The 16,141-nt window shown below is 39.5% G+C and overlaps 1 long non-coding RNA gene across 2 annotated transcripts in view; it reads left to right on the top strand.

The window, feature by feature from the left end:
* The window catches only part of LOC308066674, a 106,887-nt gene that overhangs the window by 36,353 nt on the left and 54,393 nt on the right, over positions 1-16,141 (top strand). For both annotated transcript variants that reach the window (XR_013929249.1, XR_013929250.1), the window contains one exon: positions 1-16,141. This exon is cut by the window's left edge; it is cut by the window's right edge and continues 13,404 nt beyond it. This is a non-coding gene — a long non-coding RNA (uncharacterized lncRNA).

Here is a 16,141-nt window from a genome sequence, read left to right as displayed (position 1 = left end):
ATGCTAGTCAGTCTGAGAGATGGAGTGAAAAGGTGACTGGCATCCACGGATGGGAAGATGTTAGCAAAGGGAGAGGTGAGAATGTTGTTAGCCCTGTGGGGGAATAAGAGGAAGATAACTATCACTTAAGGACGTGACTTACAGGGAAAGTTGCAATGTGTACTATACAGCCATATATTTGAAACCAATATCTACACAAAATATTTATAGTCAGACCAGGTGAAGGGAAACAAAGATGTAATGATGGGAAGTAGCTCACTCTTTTCCTGTATCTACCTCTGCTACAACTTTCTGTAACAAATTGCCTCTCTCACAGCTCCTGATGCACATCAATTCTGTAACAGAGAAAGTGTGGCCTAATGAGGTGAGGTAGCTTAACTCCAGCTGCCCTGTGAATAGATCAGCAACAGAGTTAGGAGTTGTGACCTCTCTCACCCTAGTGAATCTCCCATACATAACTTCCCACTCTTGCTGGGGCCTCAAGTTGGATCTCAGCTGAAGTTTGTTATCTTCTTGCCTGTTATGTGTTTTTGAAAATGTTGTTTTATTAGGCACCTTTGCTTCTAAGATGCATAAAAAGTTGGAATAAAGGTTGAAGAATAAAACCCACCTTTGAACCTTGGAGCAGCATGGAAATGAAAGCTGTCATGAAGAATGTCTGTCTTTTAAATTACTCATCCATCACTCATACAATAAGCAAACAGCTGGGTCTGGCGTAGCAGGTTCACTCTCTGGAGGAAAATGGTTTACGCAGGGTGGGAGTTTATATTTCCCATTTATTGTCTGACTGAATGTGTAATAAAAGACAGCCCGAGTCAGAGTCGGGTCATTAGCATCTGTTAATATGGGACGATTTCACAATTTGATGTATCCTGGCCAGAAAATCGGATGGAAAATCGGAGCTGCTGCTGGAGCACAAGTAAGAAAGATAAATTAAAAATGACATCTACCCTAACCGTCATTACATTATTAAAGCTCTTTCCATCTGATCTCAAATGCCATGTGGATGGGTCAATTTGCAGATTGCCGTGGACATCCTAATGTTCATGTAGGCACTTCAAGACAAGCTGTCATAAATAGTTAAGTTGCCCTGGGAACAGCGCCAAAGTGCATTTCAGTGATGGCTGCAGAGATGCCTGCTAAAAAGCAAACAGCACATTAGCAGCCCTCAGAGTTACTGTGCAAATGGAGTGTGAAATTCTGGTCCAATGCTCTGCACTATAACTTTTTGTCTCCCTGATAATGATTAAGAGAAGCTTTGCTTGATTTGATGGTGGGTGGAAAGACGAGTGTGAAAAATGAGAAAAACTCCTTTGAATGTTTCGCTTGACCTTCAGGAAACTCTAAGGGAGGGTCATGTGATCTATACACAGAGGAATTAACTGGCTTTGTTTGTTCTAAAACCTGGTGCTGAATTTAGAAGCCCAGGGACGCATGATGTGGAATTTCCATAAAATAAAATCTCCCAAGAAGTCATTAAATATTTAAAAGGCAATCTGAACCTAACAGTTGGCTGAAATGAATGAGGGGGGGAAGATCCTGTTGTAGCCCTTGGGAAGAAATGCTACACTTAAAACCCACAAGATTGGAACTGATCTGTGGTTCCGTGTTAATTTACTGGAAATTATTCTTTTTACATTTTCATTATTATTATTAATGATAACACTTCACATTTTCAGACCATCTTACATCTCAAAGTGTTTCAAATAATTAAACCTCCTGGTCATAGAATGATTATCGCTGGTGGAGCACGAAGTGCAGCGCCTTAAAAGGTGGGTAAGTATCATCCCATTTTACCACTGAGATGGAGAGGGATGTAATGATTTGCTCAGGCTTGCATCAGTGGCAGATGCAGGGTCAGAACATAAATTTTCTGACCTGCAGCTCCACTTAACAGTGCTGCCTGTCCAGAGCACTCATTTCATCTATCCCCTGCTACCAACTGACAGGCACAGAAGTAAAGGCCTGAGCAATTGACCTAAAGATTACTGAAATCAGTGGCAATTCTTTGAAGGAGCTTTACAGCAGCCTTAAAATTTGCTCTTTAATTGCATGTGCATTTTATTTTCTACTTGCTAAACACCAGGACCCTTGAAGTTTTTGATAAAGAATGCCTCCAAAATTGTCAATGTAAACTTCAGTGGCAGAGCCAAACCAGAGAAAGCAGGGGTCTGGTCTTCTGCTTAAGCACTAGGCTAAACTTCGTCTGGTGATTGCTTTTACTTTCATGCACTGGCTAAACGATATTACAGTGATCAAACACATGCATTGAGCCAAGCCAGAGTTCTTCCAAACAACAGATTCAGGGAAAGCGTTTGTGGATTTGTCACTACCCCAATTTTTACAGAAAGCAGGATGAATGCCTTTGATTTGCAGTGAAAAGCTTTCATCAGTGACCGTTTGTTACTGAAAAAGAAATAGAAAACAAGGCTCAATCAGTAACTGAAAACTAGCAGGAAGAAATTTGCTTGTGGATCTTATGACATCCTATAGCTAGCTTTTCAATAGTTGCTGCAAGTTTTGCTAGATTTAGAGGCTAGATTATCTGCCTCTGGGGATAAAAAAAAATAAAAAAAAGATAAGACTTTTCCTGCCAGTTGAACAGCTATGCTAAGTACCATATGAGATGTCCATGATAGTGTTAGTGAGACCTTGAGAGTATGCTATGATTAATTAACTAGATCAGTCTAATACCCAAATTAAAGACATTATCCAGGGATCACAGAAGGCAAGGGTACTACTCCAAAATGAGAGCCACATCCTACTTAAATTCACATAAACTAAGAAGAGAGGTATTCTATTTTCATTGCTAATCTTGGAGAAATGTTTTTCCATCTTAAAATTGAAGCTTCTGTTGTATTGGAGAGCCCCATAGCTGTAAATAATAAAAACAGTAGTTTTCCTACTCCCTGCCAAACATAAGTAAAATGAAAAAAAATCCAAACCAAGAATATTGTGTGTGATATATTTTGTTTCAGTCACTTTGCGGATGAACTTAGAGGATGCCCATGGTCTATTTCTCTGCCTCAACAGATGGGTGGGACCTAGGCTGATGTCCATCATAATACAGTACATCAAGAAGCCAGTTTGAAACATGGGTGGCTTTCATTGCACACTTACATGCATGTGGGACATACCAGCACATATCAGAATATGGAGAGGGACTGCTTGGCTCAGGCACCTGACCCTTTGTGTCAGAGGGTCACACATAATGGAACAGCCCTAGGCTTGCTGAGCCACAGGGGCTGAGCTTCAATTTTTGTTTCAGAGAGACTTCCCCTTCATCAAGTTAAACTGTTCCTGATGTTTAGAAATTAAAAGTGATAGACTGCAGAAGCACCAGCATTTTACCAGTCAAATCCATGTATACATGCACAGAAGCTTGGAGTAAACTTCTTTTCTCTGAAATTCATAGCACCTCAGTTATTCCCAGTATGGATTTTTCCCTATATTAAATACACAAAGAACACCAGCTGAGACCAAAGGGCATTTGGAGCAGGGAGTATCTTTGGGCAAACACTGCAGAGTTAAGAATTTGTTTGACAAATTTAGCCTCCTTCTGTATTTACAGATTATTCATGAACAGACTTTGATTTGTTTGAATTTGCAGTGCTGGTCAAACAGATTTTGCCAAATCCTAGGTTCTCACAGCAGTGTCCTTGACCTGGTTTGGGGAATATATTTGTGCTTGAAAATATCCAGCCAATATTACAAGTGAATATAGTTTAAAGAAGCATAATGAAATAAGCTGGTTTTCCAATGAGTTTTCAATTTTCAACCTAACTAGCCATCAAATACTTTTTCTGCTGTTCATCTGACTGGATGAACAAGGTGCCTGTAAGGGTCACAGCAGGCCAAGTACCTTACCTGAAAAAAGTGTTTTGACTTCACTACCTAGATTACCTCCAAAGCTTTATGAATATAAAAAGACATGAATGCAGCTGAATCCAACTAGCATTCTAATTGTTTTGAATATCATTTCAGCTCTGAAATGACTTTCTGCTTTTCTATGCCTTGAAAGAAATTCAGTGATTTATTTGAACATAGTTTGGTCTCTTGGTTACTCAAGAGAGTCACAGATGTTGGCTGTTTTTTCCAACAAATCCACAAAATGTTTTCAAGCCAGTTGCATAAATGTGACATAAATATGTTAATGCATATAACCATGATCCTTTCTTTCTATAAATGTTTTTGTGAGCATAAAAAAGCTATACAGGTAGTTCATAAATCCTATATAAGTAGTCCAGAGATCCTATGAAAAAAATTCACATATTTTATTAAATGTGCCCAAATACTTTTTGCCTGTCTCGTTCTGTCTGTTCAATGTATTTGTTTCGTATAGGCACTGCAAATCAGAAAAGAGATTTGAAGTTAATATATAAGCCTTTATAATAATTAACACTTGTGTGTTTGTGATTAGTATAAAAACTAACCAAGTTCTACTGAACTTTTCCCAACTGGTGTGCAAAGGCCCTGGGGGTGATACAGCTGCTACAGAGCACATTCAAATCCCAGCAAGGTCAGACCTTTCAACTTTCTGAGGTTCTGTTCCTAAACTGAACTCTGTACATTTACTCTACATGCTATATGCAGTATCAGCAGGATAAATTCCGGACAAGGGCTTGAAGAGTGGGTTTCTGGCTGGTGTGTGTGACATTTAAAGAAGTATTTACTATATTAGAAATTTACTGCATGGCTCTCTAGGAAAGCTTTTCTAATAAACTTTATTTTACTCCTGAATTTTGTTTATTTTAAAGAATGAATCATATTTACTAAAATAATTTCACAAAGTCCCTGTAAAGCAAAATTGTTGTTTCACCCCCTCCCCTCCCCCGATTAAATACACTGTGAGAAAAGCTGCTGAAGGCTCAGGATTTCATAAATGCTCTGGATGTAAGCAGGAAATGTGAAGACATTTATCACTCTGGGTATTTGTACTAGATGATTTTACATGCATTTCATTATTAGTAGTTTTGTAAGCACTGTTTAATTAGAAAGTAAATCAGATATGAATTGCAAATGGTGTCTTCAAATACATCCCAGCAATATTTATTTAGGAGCTAATCATTTTTGCAGAAGCCTGAGAAATGTTTTCATTCCAGGTGTTCAATATAACAATAGCCAATTATTGTTTTTGCTTGATGTTTATAAATGCATTAGCACAGTTGTTTGTTGTTTGTTGGTTTGTTTGTTTTTTTTTACTGTTCCAGATGAAAATGTGCAGGAGAGTCCTTGATGGAGGGAAATCTCAGATAATAAACAAGAGCTGGAATTGTCTTGTGTTATAAACGAGATGGGTTATCCACTTTACAGCTGGATAGACAATAGCCAAAGATTTCCATTTTAAACACCATTATACATCGTATAATGTCTATTATATATTCCACAACAGTTGCTAGGTTGATGAATATTATTGTGGACAGTGGCATATATCCTAAGTGTACTCTTTAACATGCAGATAGCCTAAACCACTCAGAGCATTTATGGATGGATTACTACAAGGTGAGGGGAAGACAGAAAGAATACAACAGGGTCTTATCTTCTTGATTTTGGGACACAGACAGACGCGTTGAGGAAAACGTTAGGTATGCAAGATCTTGTCTTTTTTTAACAGTTGAAGGTGTTATGAATAACCTGGGTAGGAGCAGATCTTTCTGTAGTCTTGAGTTTTATCTCTGAGCATGTTTCACTGGATACAAATCCATCACTCCATTTGTTTTCCTATAAGTGCTAGCAACTCAACAAGTCTGTAAAGAATAAAAAATCTGAAAATAAAACAAAACTCAAAGTGATTCTGAAATTAAAAGAAACACCAAACTGGGCTTCTCCAGCATTACTAACCATCGCTCTTTTGACAGGATAACTCAAAGTCGGAATTTCTAACATCTTGAGTTTTCCTGTTAAATTGAGAGAGTTGCTGGTCTCTTTGTGATTTGCTCTTTTACCTCACCAAGATTTATGCCTGACATGTTGTCCCCTTCTCTTGCATGAAAGATTTGGTCTGAGAAGAAAGTCAGCTATGGCTCATGCACCTTGTGCTCAGGCCACCTGATGTCCCCATGAAGTGACCCACTGAGGCAGGGTGGTCTCACCTGTAACACACCTGGGATAGAGGTAGTCTTTTCTGGCTTCTCAGGGCACAGTGTTTGCCCTGACCATCGCACAGACAGTATATGAAGGTCAGGGCATAAGACCTTTCCCGTTGCTTTGGGACTGTATAATCTCTTTTCTGTATCATTTTGGCTCTTCCTCTCTGTGTGAGGAAGAGAGGAAAAGAGGAACATACTTGGCAGAACAACTGCAATGGAGGCAGGAGGCCTAGGACCTGCCTCCAGTGGCTCTGGTACTGACAGAAGAAGACAGGCGCTGGTCCCCTGTCCAATTCCCACCTATAGAATATTGCAGGCTCCTTTTCACAGCTTCTCAAACAGCATCTTCAGGAGACATGTTCAGAGTCCTTCTTGCAAGAGTTTTAAGTACCAATTTGTTTCTGATGAGAGATTCTGTGTTTACTCCCCCTGTGGTTTTCCATAAAATACATAGCTGGCTGATGTCAAGAACTATTACAATCACGCACTCTCACAATGGCGTAATGAGATTTTCTTCCTTTATCTGCAGTGTTCCTCCTCAAGATTTTCCATAAAGATGCTCTTTATGATGAATTCATTCCTCTGATTGCGATGCAATTTACATTTATATGATATGTTAGAATGTAGCTTTGCTTAAAACTTTTTGACTTAGAAAGACTCGTAAGCACAGATTAAAAAAAAGTGAAGCAGCCTCTTGTTTTACTAAATAGGATGCTTTCCTAGGCAGGTCAGTTCTTGGGTATCATAAAAATTCTTATCTGAATCTAATATTTAGGTCACTTTTTAATACACAACTTTTGTGCAAGCTTAAAATAGACAAAAAATCATGTAAATAGTTAAGGATATGTGTTGCCTGTGAATCTTGTAGAATATAAACAGCTACAAGCATCTATCTTCTAAGAAACAAGAAATATATTGGACTTCATTATTTTCATTTTCTTTTCCCTAGTTAATCAATCATGCTCCTGTCAGTAGCATCCATCTACTTTCCAGTCCATCAAATAAACTTGTAATAGCATTTGGTTTTGACTAGCTTTGAATAACAACTCTCAGAATAAGATAGAAAGTCAGTAAACCTAATTTGTAAATGTGGTTCAAAACAGGTGTCTCCCACCATGACAAAGCTATTTTTAATCTTTTCTGCCCTTACCCAGTCATTCTTACCCTGTGGCACCAATATGTTCCTTTTCTTCCCCTCATTGTAATGGTAAAATTGTTATTTTGGGGTACTGCATTAACCTGATTACTAAAATGTTCTGAGTTTTAAAAAAATGTTAGCCAGCAAAAGATTGTTTTAAACTTCTGAATCATTCTGCCACCAATGCTAGCATATCATGGAGCTATATTCTTGATATCTTGATTTGTAAATCAAGGGAACAGATTACCTCATCAATGACCCGAGACACTGACATTGCCTGTACAACAGTTAGACATGACACCCAAATGGGAGATGGATAGATATGCATAGACTCTTTGGTTTTTAATGTCTGTTTTCATTGGAAACTGATGTTCTAAAACTATAGTCTATTGAATAAATAGTAGCTTGATGATACTAATTAGGCTGTCAAGAGAAAAATGGTTTTCAGGAACAGATAATCATGACTGGTGCTAAGTGAACATACCTCAAGTCTCATTTGAGGGTAGGAGAAATGGATAAAAGTTTAGGAGATATCTGCTAGTTGGAAAGTGGGAGACTCCAGGAGCTAACAACAGGTAAAAACTACCCTTATCTGGTAACTGGAAGTTGTGCTGAGGTTGGTGACATCTGAGCAGAGGCTGCCTTCATGCTTAGAAGAATGCATAAACTGATTATTAAATGCCAGGATAAAAATTATGGCTGGGTGTCACAGAACTGAAGCAGTCAGTCTGACAACAAAAGTTAAATGTGGTGTTACATGGTGTTGGCTTAACAGTGACCTTGATAGCCGACAGGATGAAAGAGGAATTAATTCCTGTCCTCATAACAATTTCAGTGTCTTTCCTAAGAGTGACAGATTGGCAAAGTAGCTTTGGAGTGGTAAACATTTGCTTCCTGAACCCTGCCAGTTCCTGCTGCAAAGCACCAATTAGGCAACCATCAGATGGTGAAATCATTTGATATGATTTGATATCTATGATCCTCTGTAGATATGATTTGATCACAGAGGGGTAAAAGGCTTCTTGTCCTGTTTCAGATGGAGTTGCCTTATAAAGGTGTGAAAGGAAAGCTCAGACTGCAGTCAGGTAACGGATTGTATCGTCCGCACAGTAGTTCAGCCTAACAGCTCTCAACACAGTTGGAATGTCTCAAGACTTGCTTATATAAGAATCTTAATTTCTTGGAGTCTGATGGTGCTTGAAATGGCCTGTATAAAATATTTTCTGTTTTTTGTTCCCTTTTAGTTTGTCTTTTATTTTCCTTGTAAATATTTTACACAGATTCAAGTTGTCCTTTGTGTGGCAAGAAAGCTGTTTGACAATGTGCTTTAATATTTGAAAAACTGTGTGTCAAGTAACGGAGATGGGAGTGCTATAATGAAGGAAGACTGTGTTCAAAGGAACCTGATTTTTACAACTGACTGGGAAACCATAGATTATTCTTGCAAGATTTGCTTTCTAGGATCACAGGCAATTTAGCAGCATAGCTGCATTTAGCAGAAGCTATTATGATCTTTCCTTTTAAGCCTTTGATGCTGCTGGCCTGTATACATTTTTATGCAGACAAAACATACACTTTCAAGTCCAGCCAGCCAGCTATAAAAGCTTTTTCTTCCATGTGCTTATTATACATCTGTCAGGAAAAAATACATATTTTGTATGTGAACTGAAAGGCTCATTTTAAAACTGGGAAGTACTAGACTGTTTAAGATCAGTTGTAATAAGTTAGCAGTTTCTCAGTGCTGACATTTTAAAATGACCTATGAACAGAACAGAGGTACAGGGTTGAAATGCATCTCCAGCTTAACTCTTGAAGTCCTAACTTCAGGCAGAGCTAAGAAGATAGCCCAGAAAAATGACCTGTAAGCACCATGCTCAACTGTTATTTTTAAGGTCATAGGTAAGCCACTTCAGGTTCCTCAGCTTATTTGTGCTTTTTTTTGGAAAGAAAGTATGGGTAAGGCACATGTAATCTATGGGTAAGAAGGTATCTTCTGAGCATCACAGAGATATATTCACAAACATATGGAATGGTGTTTGCGTAGCCCTCCTCTTTGGGCTTTAGAGTTGACAAAGAAGGCAGAAATTCTGGAAGAGAAGCAGGAGAGACTGGAGCAACAGGCACTTTGTGCATACTCTGTCTGGCTCAGGAGGCACAAGTTGGTGGATGAAAATGCAGGCTGATGCTGGGGACATGGCCACACCTTCCAGGTGACCATGGGACATGGACACAGAGAGAGAGTCCAAACAGCTGGAGGAACCACAGGCACCCCAGGTCTGGAGAGAAGAGCAGGAAGGTGGCAGCATGGAGGAGCAGAACCTGTAGGCTGTGCCCGATGTCACTACCTAAAAAATCAAACCTGTTTCTTATCAAATAGCAGCTATGGGCCTTCAAAAGAGAGAAAGGTGGTTGGTGATAGGAGGGTCTGAGAACTGGAGACTGGTACTTTCAAAAAATGCACTAATGAGAGGTTACACAGAGGATCCTGCACTCCACAGCAAAACCCATAGTTAAACCAACTGTCAAATGTGAAGGGGAAGAAGCTATTTTACAGATTAGAGAAAACCTGCAGTTATGCATTAAACAATGGAATAATTTTGTGAAAATATAGTGAAATGGTGTGGGAATAAGCAGCCCTATAGGTACAACATGTCAGGCTGAAATGATTATTTATAAATACATGGCTGCTTATCTAAAAATATTCTGTTAAGAAATAAAAGAACCATTATTCCCATGGAAGTTCTCCTGCTAGAGAAGATTGGTTTTGAGAACTTCTCCCGTTGAGTCTTTTGGACCACAATTTAAAAAAAATCTTGTATTTACCTTACTACATCTAAGTCCGGGAAGACTGGCTATGAAAATGCAGAAGGCATTACTTTGAATTATTTTGCTCCATAGATGGCTTTTCTGACAAACTTAATTACTTCCTCTAGTTCCTCAAAGTATAACACTTCTTTTTTTATTGAACTATAGCAAAAATGGTAAGCAGGTGTAAGAAGACATGCTTGCGTCATCCAGCTGAAGCCTTCCAATATATTTAGACAGTGTAATGAAGGCTCATGAGTCAAGGTGATGGGAAGAGTAGTATGGGAGTAGGGGGCTGACAAAGATACAAGGAGTAAAATCATGTGCTCTGTTGTGTATTTGCCTTTTATTTTCTTTTAGAAAACATTTGAAAATGTTACCCTACATTTCCTGGATTTCAGATGAACTGAGGGCTCAGCTGAGAAGCCCAGGTCCCCTCTGCAGGACCTGAAGACAACACTGGCATGTGCTGTGAGAAGGCAGATGATGTTTTTGTAATGTCTGTGGATTGAAGTTGTTATACTGAGTGCATGTGACTCAGTCCCAGACTATGCCTTTTCATAAGGTCCTCTAGTAAAAGAAAGTCCACAGGGCAGGCTTTACCTTTGCATGTACTTAGTCTTTTCTACATCAAAGACCATAGATGCCCAGTACTTCTTTCAAAGTTAACAGTGCTGGTCTGAAAGGAAGTATGTTTCTCAGGACAGCCGGCTGTGCACTTAGGCAATTTCTGTCTGCTCACCCAACTAACCCTGTGTACCAGGTTCCTTACCATATCTTGAGTACTGTCTCTATGGACGGAAGTTAAAACCTTTCTTTCTTCTGCTGCCCGCCCCACTTCCCTCCTCCTAGCATACAGATTGGCACTTGCTGAGAGCAAGCACTCCAAGAATATCATAGCCTCATCAAAAGGAGTTTAACAAGAGGAGGATGGAAAAGGGAACAGAATGGATGCAATTATTTCTTGCAAACCGTATATTTAGGGGCTCATGATGCTTCTCTGAAGAACAGAGAAGGAAAGGCAGGCCAAGGAAATTCTTAAAGGGCATCTCTGTTTAAGTTTCAAGACAGTCCTATCCTTAAATGGAGCAATTGAGGATTTTGATTCACAATACGTAAGAACCCTGGAAGTAATAGATCTGAGTTCTATAACTTGAGATAATTTCTAATTAATATAACAACTAAAATACTTTAACACATGTAATTCAAGAGAAAACAAGCATTTAACATTAATACACGTTTTTCATCTATTATAACTGACAGCCAGCTATATCATTCAGGAACCTTAAGTACTCCCTGTCTTGTGGAGCATAACAGTGACATCTTACTTAGATCAGAAAACAAGTGATTTTACATGTCTTTATAAAATTTTAAATCACTACCAGACAGTGGAGCTCAAGAGCCACACACAGAAAGCACAGAAATGGATGTAAGGTTTCTTTTCTTTATACGTGTGTGAAGTACATGAATTAACAAAAAGTCAAGTGGGTATAGTTAATTTTTATATGCAAGTGTTAAATCATTAATACATCTGATTGAATGCAAAATAAGAAACAAGTATGTTTTGGGCTAAATTCAGTCCTGTCACAAGGGGAGTTAATCGGGTGGATTCAGAACTGAATTTTGTCTATTGAAAAACACAGTAGCTATTCTTTCTGGTTCCGTTGGAAAAGAAAAAGAAAAAGCATGTTATAAATTCTTCCTCATCCAATTCATTTGCTGCATGCAAATGACTTAAGGCCAGTTCCCAGCAAAATTGCTGTAGACTTGGTCCTACAGAGCTTGTTGAGTGTGAGAGGCAGAGTGGGGCAGGTTCAGACAGGAGAGGGAAGAAGCAGCAGTCTGTACCTTCATGTTTCTGAGAGGTTGAACAATTTCACAGAACAGCTCCAGACTGTTATTTTAAAGGATGTGACACAGGGCTGCTGAGCAGAAATTGCACATGGACATGTGGTGCTGAGAGGGATGAAAAAGGCTATAATTTAAGGCCCACTCTTATTGTTCTGAAAGCCTTTTCTGGCATGAGGAACACAAACTTTTCTGCCTTATTAGTGGAAAAATGTATGTTTGGAGGGCTTTTTTTCTGTCCAAAAGATGCTGGTCTCCTTTGCAGGGACCTGAGGATCTTCCTACCCTGATCTGCAGGTTGTAATACTCTCTGGCTACATGCACAGATTTCATATCTGTTTTCATTATCTGTTTCATGTTCATGAAAACAGGCAAACTATCATACTGCTAAACTGCAGTCTTTGTCCATCATGTGAGTTCAGATGTGATAAGTTTGGGATGCACAGACAGAGATAACTACACAAAAACTGGATCAGCTGTGCATTATTAGAGCTGATACCCTTTTTGTAGGGATTCAGCCACTACGGAGACAGTCACAAGCATGTGAGTAGTCTTGATTCACTGCCCTGCAGCTATTGTTGAATTGTAGCACATTTGTTTTTAAAATCAATTGGTATCTAGTTCATGTTTGCAACAGTGAAACAGGACTGAGTCGGATGTTAAAAACCAGGGACATTGTACAGTTGGCGATAGAAAATGGGGAGATAATTTTCTTCAGTTTGACTGACTTATGTTGATATTATTCATGTAACTAGAGCAATAACACTGGTTTCTTCAGCCCCTTATTTCATTCACTAGACAAAGCAGAAACTTATTTCCTTCTCTCAATTGATAATGGTTAATTGGCAGGCAGTGCAGTCTGGCGCAGTATCTTGAGGAATGCTTGTTAACAGCACCTCTGAGCTAAATCCTTTGGTTCCTGAGCTTATTTAAGTTGAGATCGTGAGAATGCACCCTGAAATTATTTTCTAAATAACTACTACATAGACAAATCCCTTTCACCCTCTGCTCTATTATTTCTATCTGTTAATGAAAACCATTCTTGGTATTACTACGTAGTTTTTGGAGCCATGCCTTCTTCTATTTGTTCTGAAAAAACATTTTCAATGTACTTGCAAATGAGCTGTATCTGAAAATGATACGAAGTCTGGACAACCTCAGAGGTATAAAGCTTTGTTTAGCTACAGCTGGGCAGGGTACAGATAGCAGCATGCAGGCTTTTCTTTCAGTTCAGTAGGTTTCAAATCTAGCTGAGAAGGGATAAGGGGGAGATTCAAACTTGAGCATCCATGTTGTATTTGGCTTCTCTGCTGTGACACCAAAACAGCACAGGTGACTACTCGTCTCACAGTGTTTCACTCAAAGCACGTTCTTCCTACAGGAGCAGGGCAAATATGGAAACCACATAAGCTTAATATCATAATAAATGGATTAGTCTTTGCATTCACTATTCCCTTCTGCCTAATTCCGTCAAAACTACCTATCTGTTGTCCCGTGGGTCCTCTGCAGCTCATAATGTGATTTTCCCGATTGTGCTCTCTTAACTGCATTTCTGTTCATCAGTGTGGTTAAGTTGGTTTGTGACAACTGTGAAATCCTTGGTAGACAATATTTTTTTTCAGAATTTAATTAATACTCAATAAAAGGTATATTAATCTTAATGAGCAGTGTGAGGATGAACATGCAGGACACTGAATTTAAAATTATACTTTTGTGCCTAAAACCACTAATAGTTTTTCTTATTATATCCAGTGAAGTACCTTGAAATTTTATTGCATGAGTATACAAGAACTTGAATAGTAAGTGCACACCTCAACACTGGCAATTGAATGCTCTGCCATTAAACTCTGGAAGCTTTCTCTTGTTCCACAAAATACAAAGTGCCACTATTCCCAACAATGCAAAATATCAGTAGTTTATTTCTTGAGGGGTTTAGTTACAATATACGAGCACTGATCAGAAGGATTCACAGAGGTGTTCTGGTTTATGTGTACTGAGTGCTGCAGGTCTCACTGGGGGTGAGACAGTATGGACACCATAACTGTTTCCTCTGCCTCTCCCTGCTCTCTTCCTGCTTTCATGTATCTGAAGAAGAGAAACAAAGGGGAGCAAAAGGGTGTCCTCAGCTACGAGCAACAAAAGGTGGGATGAAGAGTTTTCCAGGGTTAGTTTACAGATTAGCTTCTCCATGTCAGAAAGAATAAATGAATAAAAGCTATTTCTCATTACCCTTCTGAGTGAGCATGCCATTTCTTTATAACCCCAACTCCCTAACCATGCTACACTCATCACACAGTTTGTGCATGCAGCAATGGTAAATGTGCTAGAAATAAACTGTCGTGCATAGCTGCAGGCTTCTGTGCCTTCAGTGAAGCTGGCAGCAACTGTGCAACAAACTGTAAATGAGATAGATGCAGGCTGGTGGCTTTGCAGTCCTTTGACCATCATTCTCAACTTCCCTGAAAGCACATCAGGCCGTTAGTACTTTCTGTTCACAAATACTTCTTTGTCCCTACTTGCAGAGGGATGGAACAAAGAACCAAGGGCAAAGTTCACAAGACAAAACTCAAAGCCACACGGTGATTCAGCAACCACATTAGGAGAAGACCCTGATCTAACTGTGGCCCTGCCCTGCACCCACTTCCAGCAGTGACTGAATGCTGCCTGCCTCAACAGATGAATCATCAGATACTCTGCTATTGGACTATATAGATCAAACCACCTGCTAATAATTCATTACACTCCATGGAATACAGTGCTGGCAAAATAAAAGATTTGTGGGGGCACTTCTGCTTTCTGACAGAGCAGCCTAGGCCTGAGATATCATGCTGGTTTCAGCTCTCTGTGTAATTGCTAACAGCTCCTCACCTCAGAAGTGGGGTAAGAGTTGGCTGTGATGACAGGCTGCCTCTGCACAGCTCCCACAAACAACTTATGGAGATTAGGAGCTGCTGTGAAGATGTGTAGGAATTACTCTCAGACCTGACAGCCTCTGAGTAGCTTGCCTTGATAGCTCCTCTATACTCCAGATTTATGGATTTTTAAATTATTCAAAGTTTTGTTTTCTGTGTTTATCCCCCTGAGTAGCTGAGATATTTCAGTAGGGGAATTTGTATTACAGAAATGAGAGGACTGTTGTTTCATGTTTTGTTCATTCTCTAGCTGGAATTCCTTCCTCCCTACTCCCCTGCACGTTTTGCAGAAGTGGTAACACATAACAGTGCACATTAGTTATCCATGAAACTTCTCCGTGTTTTATTCTGCCAGTTGATATCTTCTTACCTAGTATGACTGGTACAGTAAATCTAAAGAAAATAAGTATTGTGTTCTATATAGAATACTATATGACAACTAGCATGCAAACACAGGATATGTCCGTATGCATGGTGGCATAGCATTTTCCTCCTGAAAGATCACGGAAATTTTGAAAAAATAGAAAGGGTGATCTTATTCATCAGACCTGGATGACACAATGAAACCTTGTGGTATATATACATAAACTTTAGAGCACCCTTATTGTAGTAAAAGGATCCCTGTACTACATTGGCAGGTAGTCATAGCTGATGAGATGAGATACACAAACCCTATACTGGACACAACAACAAGGAGCTGTAGACATATGGATTCTTCTCTGCCACTTCTCCATAGTGCTTGAGAGGGAAAGAAACATTTCAGTAAAGCAGGCAGGCCTCTAGAGAGTCTTCTGTTTCTGGAGGAATGACGCTGTGGATAAAGTCAGCTAGCAGGTTAATACCAGATGTCTCCCAGGAAGTACACAACATACATTTCCTAAAGTAACGTGCCAGACTTGGATTGAAGGTGCAAGACTACTTAAAACCCCTTCAAGGAAAGACTACTTCCTCCTGTTTATTTCCTTTATTATGAAATGCACAGGCAATCCAATGTAACTGAGGCAGAGTGGAGCGCAGCCCTGACCCAGGCTGGCAGTCACTGGATGCCGGTGGTTTTGACCCACTGCAGAAGGGTGGTGGCAGACCGCACACTGGTACCAGGCAAAAAGTACTTTGTACTGTACTGGATGGGACTTTCAGGGTTAGTGATTCTTTCATGATTACAAAACTGTTTTGGACTTGTGCTTGAGTTCAGTATCACACTGGAGTGGGAGAAAACAGGGAAGGATGGAAGATCTTTGATTCACTGAACAATTACAAACCAACGTGATAACAGACTTTCAAGTGACATGAGGAGAAGAATCTGATTTGTGAAGTCAGGAGGTACTCTGGAACCTTTCATCCTAGCT

This window comes from Falco punctatus, assembly GCF_963210335.1.
Source record: "Falco punctatus genome assembly, chromosome: 7".
NCBI lineage: Eukaryota > Metazoa > Chordata > Aves > Falconiformes > Falconidae > Falco > Falco punctatus.
The sequence above is the reverse complement of the archived record's forward strand: the minus strand, read 5'-3'. Positions and strand labels throughout refer to the sequence as shown.